Source organism: Triticum aestivum, chromosome 3D (genome assembly GCF_018294505.1).
Source record: "Triticum aestivum cultivar Chinese Spring chromosome 3D, IWGSC CS RefSeq v2.1, whole genome shotgun sequence".
NCBI lineage: Eukaryota > Viridiplantae > Streptophyta > Magnoliopsida > Poales > Poaceae > Triticum > Triticum aestivum.
In genome coordinates this window covers 204,241,622-204,251,680 of record NC_057802.1, presented here as the reverse complement: position 1 = coordinate 204,251,680, position 10,059 = coordinate 204,241,622, and the positions used below count along the sequence as shown (strand labels likewise).

General features: G+C 41.2%; 1 long non-coding RNA gene across 1 annotated transcript; it reads left to right on the top strand.

Annotated features, from left to right (window-relative positions):
• The first annotated feature begins 388 nt into the window (after positions 1–388).
• On the top strand, positions 389–5,312 carry LOC123078237 (uncharacterized). The gene is made up of 3 exons (XR_006437200.1): positions 389–530; positions 612–4,513; positions 5,058–5,312. It is a non-coding gene; the product is annotated as an uncharacterized lncRNA (long non-coding RNA).
• The last annotated feature ends 4,747 nt before the right edge of the window (positions 5,313–10,059 follow it).

Here is a 10,059-nt window from a genome sequence, read left to right as displayed (position 1 = left end):
TCTTTGGGGTGCCTCGCTCTAACCGTGGGTTTGTCGGGTCGGTCTGCACGATTGGTGATAGTTTGTAATGACTTGACATGAAATGATACTTTCATATTCATAGTCCAAATAACAATGATTGGTACCAGTTGGAGACATTTTTTTATGATCGTGTACTATTCAGAATATTTTACACGAACACATTATGTACAGTATAATTTACGCTGAGCACACGTATATGGACTCCTCCTGTATGTAATCTGATTAGTAGAAATTATTATAGTCGTCTTTTAACGAACGAATGGTTTTTTCTGGTGGAAGCTGAGCAGGATCTCCTCGCAAAAAAAAGGAAGCCGAGCAGGATCACAGAGATGTACAGACTGCACACATTTTTTCTGGTGGAAGCCGGACTGTTCTCTCGCATTCGCACCCTCACACACTCACACGTAGCTCTTGGATATTCTCAAAAAAAAAACGCACCTCTTGATGGATCCCCCCTTTTCATCTCCTTCCATCCCCTCGCTCCAAAATTCTTCCAGCCAAGCATTGTGGTAGTTCCCAACAACACCTCAGTTCCACTCTTGATTCCTTGCCGGGACCTTGCTCGTCCTCACTTGCACGCACCTCTGCAGGTCGGCTCACTGGTGCGGCGACGGGGTGGGCTTGGCTCCCTGTACGCATCGTCGATCTCTCAGGCCGGTCAACAGCGACGGATGGGTAGTAGGGCTCGATGAGAAGCTGTGCCATGCAGGATGCGAGCTTATTGATCTTGGCTGTTTCATTGTCGTCAGCGTCCTTCGAGGCGATGCAGGCGTGGATCTTGTCTCCCGCAGCCATCTTGGATCCACATTGGTTGTGAGGATGCTGACGGCGTTGTTTTTCATTGCATCGTGGCTGTCCCCGAGCAAGGCAGCCGGGCAGGTCGTCTTCATCCTCGACACTTGCAGACTGAATTCGGCAACTTATTCTTCCACCTAAAGGTCCCCCTTCTCCCTTTTCCTGTCTTTCTCCCTTTCTCAACATGTGTATGGCTAAACCAATATAATGTGCATTAAGGTACAGCTTGTTAGTGAAAGATGTAAATTAATTTGTGCCCCCTCCACCTTTTTTGTACTTGGGACTTGCATCGGCAGAGGCCCCTCTGCCCTAGTTCATATTCAACAAATTTAATAAATAATTAGTTTATTTGTGATTAGCTATAGTTTTAAGATTTCCCAAAGATAGAATTAATTTTGATAAGTGATATGAAAAGAGGTGCTATTACATTTTGCATATTAACTATAACAATCCATGGATGTTGTCACGGTTATATTGCACAATATGATAAGCTTAAAATATCCGATAATACATAGTGTCGATAATTGATAATATTGAGCTATTTCCATTGAATATTGATGCATGTTTCGAATACTTCTGGGAGTAGTAGATCATATTTGTCCCGCCGTATCATGTTATTAGCATAGAAAAGTCATTTTTGCTCCATGTACTTAAGGTTATCTAAAAAGGCTAGTAGCATCTATAAGTGCCTGTTTGGTTCCCACCTTCAGAATATTTCTGTGTAGACTGTTCTTGACCACATCATCCTCGTTGTCAGTTCATTTTCTATAGAAAAGAAAATAATAGGTGTGATAAAGTCAACAGGGTATTACTTGTGCGTGTTTTTCCAAAGTATTCCCTTTCTCTTACATTTGTCATGAACTCCTTGAGCTTTATGTGGAACACTCGGTCAACAATATCAGATCTTTCTGATTCTGCTTGGCCTACTTCCTGTAGCATAGATTGAATCTGTGGCCAAGTTGCATTGCATGTGAATGTCACAAATAGGTCTGTGTATCCAAGCCACTGACATATTGATATAGCATCATGGTAGTTTTGTGCTTTGTTTCTTGGGCTATCTTTGAAGCTTGATTGCACATGGCAGTAGCATTCTCCTTCATACCTGGTCAACCATTGTATTTCTTTTGCGTCTTGCGGGACAACATATAATTCTGTTCTTAGGTTTCCTTGTTGTCTTTCGATCCAGTCTAGCTATTTGTACTGCAAAATGTATGCAAGGGCAATGAACTGCAATTTAGGCTTTTCACACACCAGCAAGTGTTTTGACAGGTTAGTACATTGTTGTATATGATTCTCATAGTATTCCAACAATGTTATATGCTTTCTCTTCCACTTTGCACCTTCTTTTAATGTGTAATGTATATTTTCTCTCTACACATCTTCTCCGCTGGGGAATAATAATTGATACTGCATAGGCATGAATGTTGAATGGTTCTCTGATATTCTTGGGTCTCATGTCTTTGTAGTGAACAATGTTGTCCTGTCCTTTTCTATTCTGTGTTGTATCATTCACAATCAAGGCTGAAACTACAGTTGCAGATGGCATGCCATGTCGTATTAATCTCACGTTGTAATAGTCATCTTTTCAAATTTATCCCTTGCCATTCTCAGTGTTTTTGCTAGTCTATTATCTCTATCCAACATTTTTTAAGGCCCCCGACAAAGTGAGGATCTCTTGACTCCCTTTTGTCTTCTGATGTTGACGTGTCAATCCTGATTTTACCTCATTTGTAGCGTCATATGTGTACAACTCCGTTGTGCGTGGTTCGTCCTTACCTTCAGGTAATAGAGTACCTATTCTGTGGTATTTTTGGCCATTCATGACAAATATATAACGTCCGTGGCCATTGTTTATTTCTGTGTCTACCATTCCTCCCATTGACGTGAAAGCGAACATGGAGTTGTTCAAACTGATATTTTGCATGTAGTTTTTCCACCTCCTTCCGTTGTGTTTCCTTAAAAAATTCGTACGGTTAGCCGGCGGCTCTCCTGATGGTGGCAAGTCAACCTTGCCCCGTTGGCAGCCTAGCCCAAAAGATGGCATGCTTCTCGCTCTACCTGAGGTTGTTTCTTCGTAACAGAGAATTGCATCACATCACTCACACTTGCAGCTTGGGTTTCCGACGTTGCCTAATTTCCATATTCGTCCTCTCTGATGTCCTGTTCAAGATTTTGAATTCAGCATCAATTTAAATGTTTGTAATGTCTGGTTGTTCTTCTTCATACTAAACAAACAAATTTCATAGAACTTACATCTCTGGAGTTTCTTTCCCTATCCTCGTTTCTATGTTGTACACATTGTGTTACTTTTAGTCCTGTACGCGTGCATAAAAGAAATACCAGGTTCATGAATATCCAAATTGTAGATCTTGATTGAACTTTCTTGTTACTTACCTCTTAGTCATTCCAGCCTGACTTATTATTGAATTCTTTTGTGTCACTGGTTCTGCATTGCTCTTTCTTTGTATTTTTTATTTTCCCATATAGTCTTACCTATCTAGCTATCTCTGTTGAATTACCAGCCCTGCATAAACATAAATACCATTTATTAGAAATGAGATAATTTTTCTGCGACATGTGCAATTTATTACTTGTAGTAGTTGTCAAAGTCCATGTTGAATGCCTATACATGATATGGTTCCCTGCGGCAATTAAAAAATGCTGATTTTGCCCCTGTCTTGGTTAAGCCATACTACATGGCAATGTGTTCTCATGTTTTTTTGACAAAGAAATAATTGATAGTTTTTCTGCAAGAACGAATGTAACATGTTTTCTTTACTTTAATACACCACTTTAAATTAGCTGTAGATCATATGGAAATGCATAGGCCGACGGGCGTGATAACCATTTGCGTACGGTAAACTGTGTAAGATCAGATATTTGTACATCAAATATACTGGGTATTCAATAAACTTTTGTAAGCATGGAAAGAATGGAACACATAGATAGCACAATTGATGTGCAAAGCAGAAGCAAGCTATAATACTATTTCGAATATACCTTATTACAGTCGTGCATCATGCAAGAGAAGTTTAGCAGTTGAATTCAGAACAGTATGTAAAGATAGTGGATGATAATACACATAAGGAAATAAGTTTGTAAAGATTTTCTTCCCGCACGTGGTTCAGAGGTTCTTCTTTTGGCATAATTGTGCAGTCTGGCACATCTCCATGTATGATCAATTTTTTTTTCTTTTTCTTGTCTTGATGTTTCATTCTCGTGTCCTAACTTTTCATTGTTTATTGACTAGATTGACATCAGTAAGATATAATTTGAAATATTTCCCCCGTCCAAGCTTAAATCACAAACCCATGTGTGCCTACTTGAATCTCAAATCCAAGCTTATTTTCTTCTTCTTATGATGCCACCTATTGAAGATCATGGTTAGTAATGGATCAACTTGTTGTATTGCATATTTGATTCTTTTAACCAACTTGGAAGATTTCACACATTTTTGCTATGAAGCCCACCTTTTATTTCCTTTGTTTCTTCCTGCACAATGGAGAATGCACATATTACTGAAGAAGATGAGAAATTGTAAAATCGTTATGGAGTACTGCTCAAGGTTATGAAGATTTATGATTTTGGTAGTTTTTTCTGCTTACAAAAATTTCGTCTTTCTTGTAGAAGTAAAGGAGATCAATTTCCAGGACCAGTGGATGTTAAGTTCCAATCTTCATTTGAAAAGACAAATATTGTGAGTACCTTTTACCCGAGTGGTGTAGTTATATGAAGGTCCATAAAATCATATGTTTAGTGAAGAGTAAGATTGCAATTGAGGATGGCAAGTTCATGTACAATGACGACTGAAAAATCCCAAGGTGAACTTAGGGCCCTGTCTGAAATTAAAATAACTGACCCTGTTCATTAATATAAGATGTTTTATATGGAAAGTCTAAAAAACATCTTATATTAATGGACAGAGACAGTATTTGATTGTGTTGTCACACGTGAAATTAAGGACGTGGATTATAGTGCTGATTATGTTCTGTTGAGAAAGATGAAACTCTAAGAATATGATAAGATTACAATCGAGAATGCGAAGTTGATCTACAACAACGACCAAAAAATCACAACATGAACTTAGGACATGATCAACATGAACTTAGGACATGATTAAAAAGCTATTTGATTGTGTTGTCATGCCTTGAATTGAAGACGTAAGTTGTACTGTCATACCCAAAAAGTATTGTTTTTGAGAAAATATTAAAGCTTATGTCAGTTCTATGTGATCTCTGTAGATGGTACTTGCCGGAGGTGTTCTGCTCGCTCGATGGAGCCGATGGCACAATCAAGGAGATTTGGGCACTCGCTAGTGAGAGTTCTTGTTTTTAGGGAAAGCCATCATGACCGTGTATATTTATCTAGAATAATAGTTGTGTATATTGATCTGGAATAATAGCTACATCATCTGTAAGAACGGCAAGTAAAAAAGCTGGGATTTGCTTGTCATGGATATATGAGTCCAATCAATCGTGAGTTTTGTTTTTGGACCATGAGATTGGTTGTAAGATTGGTGTGAAGAACATGGCATGGATGGTAAAATTGATCCTGAGAGTGTATAGGATACGGAAACAAAACAAAAGGACATGCATGGGCTGGATGTGAGAGCAGCGATGAACGTACCTACCTATGGCCGCTGCTCATGCTGCGCTGTACGAGCCACCTCGGGCTCGGAGGAGGCGGCATGTGCCATCTGCTTGGGTCTTTCTTTTCTTTGCATCCCTAAAATCAAAGGAGGAAGGATGTAGGCTGAAAGCCTAGATCATTGCGTGGTTTACTTTTTAGAGGAAAAAAGTTAGTTACGTGTTGGATTTTTTAGAGAAAAAAAGTTAGGCAAGGAAAGGACGGTCTAGTCCATTATAATGGAAATGGTGGGTAAATTTTGAGTTAAATCTAATCTAATGGCTATATAATTTTTTGTCTATTAAATTAATGGCTAGATGTTTCTAATTTTTGTGGTAATTTCTAGCCAAATTTTTTTGGTTAACCTGTCAAATACTTTTTATATGTAATAGATAATGCTTTTTGGAGTAATTCTAATGCCTTTTCTCTCATAATATGCAAGGTATACACCAAGAGGGAGAATTCCGGCAGCTGTAAATCTGGACCTGAAAAAGCTACGTCAGGCTACCTATTCTACACAACTCCAAATGAGCTGAAACTTCACGAGGTTTTTTATGGAATATATGAGAATTATTGGAGCAAATAACTACCAGAGGGGGCCCACCAGGTGGGCACAACCCACCTGGGCGCGCCTAGGACGCGCCCTGGTGGGATGTGCTCACCCAGGCACACCTCCGGTGCCCATCTTCTGGTATATAGGTCATTTTGACCTAGAAAAAAAATAAGGAGAGGTCTTTCGGGACGGAGCGCCGCCGCCTCGAGGCGGAACTTGGGCAGGAGCACTTTTGCCCTCTGACGGAGCGATTCAGCCGGGGGAACTTCCCTCCCGGAGGGTGAAATCATCGTCATCATCATCACCAACAACTCTCCCATCTTGGGGAGGGCAATCTCCATCAACATTTTCAACAGCACCATCTCATCTCAAACCCTAGTTCATCTCTTGTGTTCAATCTTGTTACCGGAACTATAGATTGGTGCTTGTGGATGACTAGTAGTGTTGATTACATCTTGTAGTTGATTACTATATGGTTTATTTGGTGGAAGATTATATGTTCAGATCCATTATGTTATTTAATACCCCTCTGATCTTGAGCACGATTATCATTTGTGAGTTGTTACTTTTGTTCTTGAGGTCACGTGAGAAATCATGTTGCAAGTAATCATGTGAACTTGATATGTGTTCGATATTTTGATAGTATGTATGTTGTGATTCACTTAGTGGTGTCATGTGAACGTCGACTACATGACACTTCACCATATTTGGGCCTAAGGGAATGCATGTGGAGTAGCAATTAGATGATGGGTTGCGAGAGTGACAGAAGTTTAAACCCCAGTTTATGCGCTATTCTGTAAGGGACCGATTGGATCCAAAAGTTTAATGCTATGGTTAGAATTTATTCTTAATACTTTTCTCGTAGTTGCAGATGCTTGTCGGAGGGTTAATCATAAGTAGGAGGCTTGTTCAAGTAAGAACAACACCTAAGCACCGGTCCACCCACATATCAAATTATCAAAGTACCGAACACAAATCGAACCAACTTGATGAAAGTGACTAGATGAAATTCCCGTGTACCCTCAAGAACGCTTTGCTTATCATAAGAGACCATTTTGGCCAGTCCTTTGCCTCAAAAGGATTGGGCTACCTTACTGCTCTTTTGTTACTACTATCGTTAGTTGCCCGTTATAAATTATCTTGCTATCAAAGTACTCTGTTACTTACAATTTCAGCACTTGCAGACATTGCCTTACTGAAAACTACTTGTCATTTCCTTCTGCTCCTCGTTGGGTTCGACACTCTTACTTATCGAAAAGAGCTACAATTGATCCCCTATACTTGTGGGTCATCAGTACACGGTGGAGCTCATTTCTGTATGAAAAGGCAGCCCACGTGCTAATTTGAACGCGTGTAGCGGTTGTTTACCTACGGAGGTCGTGTACCACGCATGCACGAAACAAAGTTCGACTTGATGCGTTGGCGCGTTATTTTTAAATGAAGTTATATCGCTCAATGCCACGCACTCAGAATATAAAACTATTTTTATGGAGAAAAAGGTAGTCCGCTCCACTATATACAATGGAGCCTGCCTGCCAGGGTTTGTCTCTCTTCAGAGTATTTCACACAAGGCGGCGGTCGCTCTCTCTCACCGTTGGTCACTGATCTGGCCACATCCCGTCCGCCGGCGGAAAGGGAGGATGTGCATCGTTTCTCCGTTCGACGACGCCGAGGCAGCACGTCCCGATCTGTGGTACCCGCCGTTCTCTCTGACCAAGCTCCGGCGCGGTAGGGTCTACACATCCTACTCGCTGCCGCAGTATGGGCAGATCCCGCCTGCCGCCACTCTCCTAGTGACATCCCGACGACCCCCGGGTATCCCCTCCGGCCTTGCTCCACTGCTCGTGTTCCCACATCGCTGCATGTGGATCTTCCATAGTTCTTTGCCCAAAACGTAGCTCGTCCGGCGTACATTCCATATTGCAATCTCGTCCTCGCACCATTTTAGACAAACACAACCGTGTTGTTATCTTCCCTTAGGACAAGGAATATGCTTCTTTTTTGTCGTTGTATGTGTCATCAACTGTTATTGGCCCGTAATTGTTTCCTTTCTACCTCTTTTTTGCAAACAGGGCTATCCATTTCACCTCGTTGCTATTGCGACCTTTTGGTGAACTGCACAAAGCACTTTTTTCTTAAGAGTGTTTTGTGCAGTTGAACTAAAATGTCACACGGAAAACGTCTCTACATTTCAGTGCGACTGCACAAAGGGAGATTGGTTTTGCTCTATCCTCCTCATCCAACTCCGAGCCTAATCTTCTCCAACTATTTGCTTAATCTTCTCCAACTAGTTAGTCTTAAGAGAGACTGCAAAGGTGATCGGCTTCTATTTGTGTGTTTATTGTTTCATCAACAGTCCTCTATTATTGTAATCACACTTAATATCTTTGAAACAGGGACACTCAGCTCTATTTTAGTGAAACTGCACAAAATGATCAGAATGTTGCATGCTCTAGAAAGCTACTTTTTTCCCAACATGCCTTTTTGATTTAGACAGAGTTGGGGGACGTTGCTGCCAATGAAATCATGGATCAATTTTAATTTAACACCTTCTCATAACTTTGTCTTCAGTTGTGATATAAATATTAGCTCTGATCAACTAATCATTGAGATGCATTAGCAAGGAAGTTAGTTTTTTATTGTTTCCGAAAGAGCATGGATGGCAAGAAATACGAAGCAAAAGCTGAAAGCTTAGAGCATTGTACAATTCATGTCACGGGAAAATTATTTGTATAGTACGTCAATTATGTAAACAAATGCTGGAAGCTTGATAGCATTGCCAGAAGCCTCTTCAGCATCCGGGTCCATGTGCCATGCACAAAATTATACTTCCTCCGTTCCTAAATATTTATCTTTTTACAAATTTTAAATGGACATATTTTAGAGTGTAGATTCACTCATTTTGCTTCGTATGTAGTCACTCGTTGAAATCTCTAGAAAGACAAATACTCCGTAGTATATTTAAGAACGAAGGGAGTAGTGCACAACCGCATGGGAGACTCAGCCCGGTCGTGGCACCGCACTAATAGTGAGTAATGAGCAGTCAAATCATAAGCCCCACCTTTCCCACTGTAAGTTGCTCGGAAGAAGCAACCATCAATACGCTCTTCTTTGAATCCGCTCATACTACTCCCTCCGACACTGTTTATAGAGCGCGCTTCAAAAAAGACAATCTCTGGGACCAAGGCGACTAGCGATCCACCTGAAAAATAGCATTGATAGTTATAGCATGGCGTCTATTATTAGAGGAAATAATGCGTACACACATGCATGTAGTGCTTCCACCCCGGGTACACACATGCATGCACTTACTCCACTCCGCGTACACACATATTACATCGAGAGAAAATTGTGGACTTGATTGCGGTTACCACGCCCTAATTAATTGAGCATTAAACGAAACGCGTCTAAAGTCTCTCTGGTGGTGGAAATGCATGGAGAGAAATGCCTCAGAATGAAGCGCGTCCTGTAAACTGTGACAGAGGGAGGAGTAGTATGAAGGTGCAAAACCAAGTACGCGTATGGCCAGTCGGTCAACGCACTTCCTCTTGGCATATCACTGACATGTGGGGCCAGAGTGTGAGCAAACCGATCTCAATTGGCGGTAAAATGGCCAACCCGCCGTTCCTTGAGAGAGACGAGGAGCGAGAACACACAGACGGGCTCGCACGGAGGCCAAGATATATTCGAGCATGGTTGATCGATATCATCATTACATGTTCAATGTTTTTTAATACTACTATTGGGCTGCCATTTTCCGCCCTTCTCACGAATAAATGTGTACTTTATCAGAGATTAAAATAAAATAAGAGTACAGACGCTCCACCATGCGGTTCTAGTAGTAGTACTACTCGTACTACTAAACCTTGCGCTTGGCTCTTCGCCTCTTCGTGAAGTCGAACAGTGATGGTACTCCGCATGTTGGGTACTACAGTGTATGCCTTTGGCAATCTGACACCGAATGAACTGCTGCATGTGCACCGCCTGGGCGAGGGTAGGTTGCATTAGTCAAAAGCTTATCCTCGTCCTGCGAGCCACCAGGCTTGAGGTAGACGGAGAGGGCG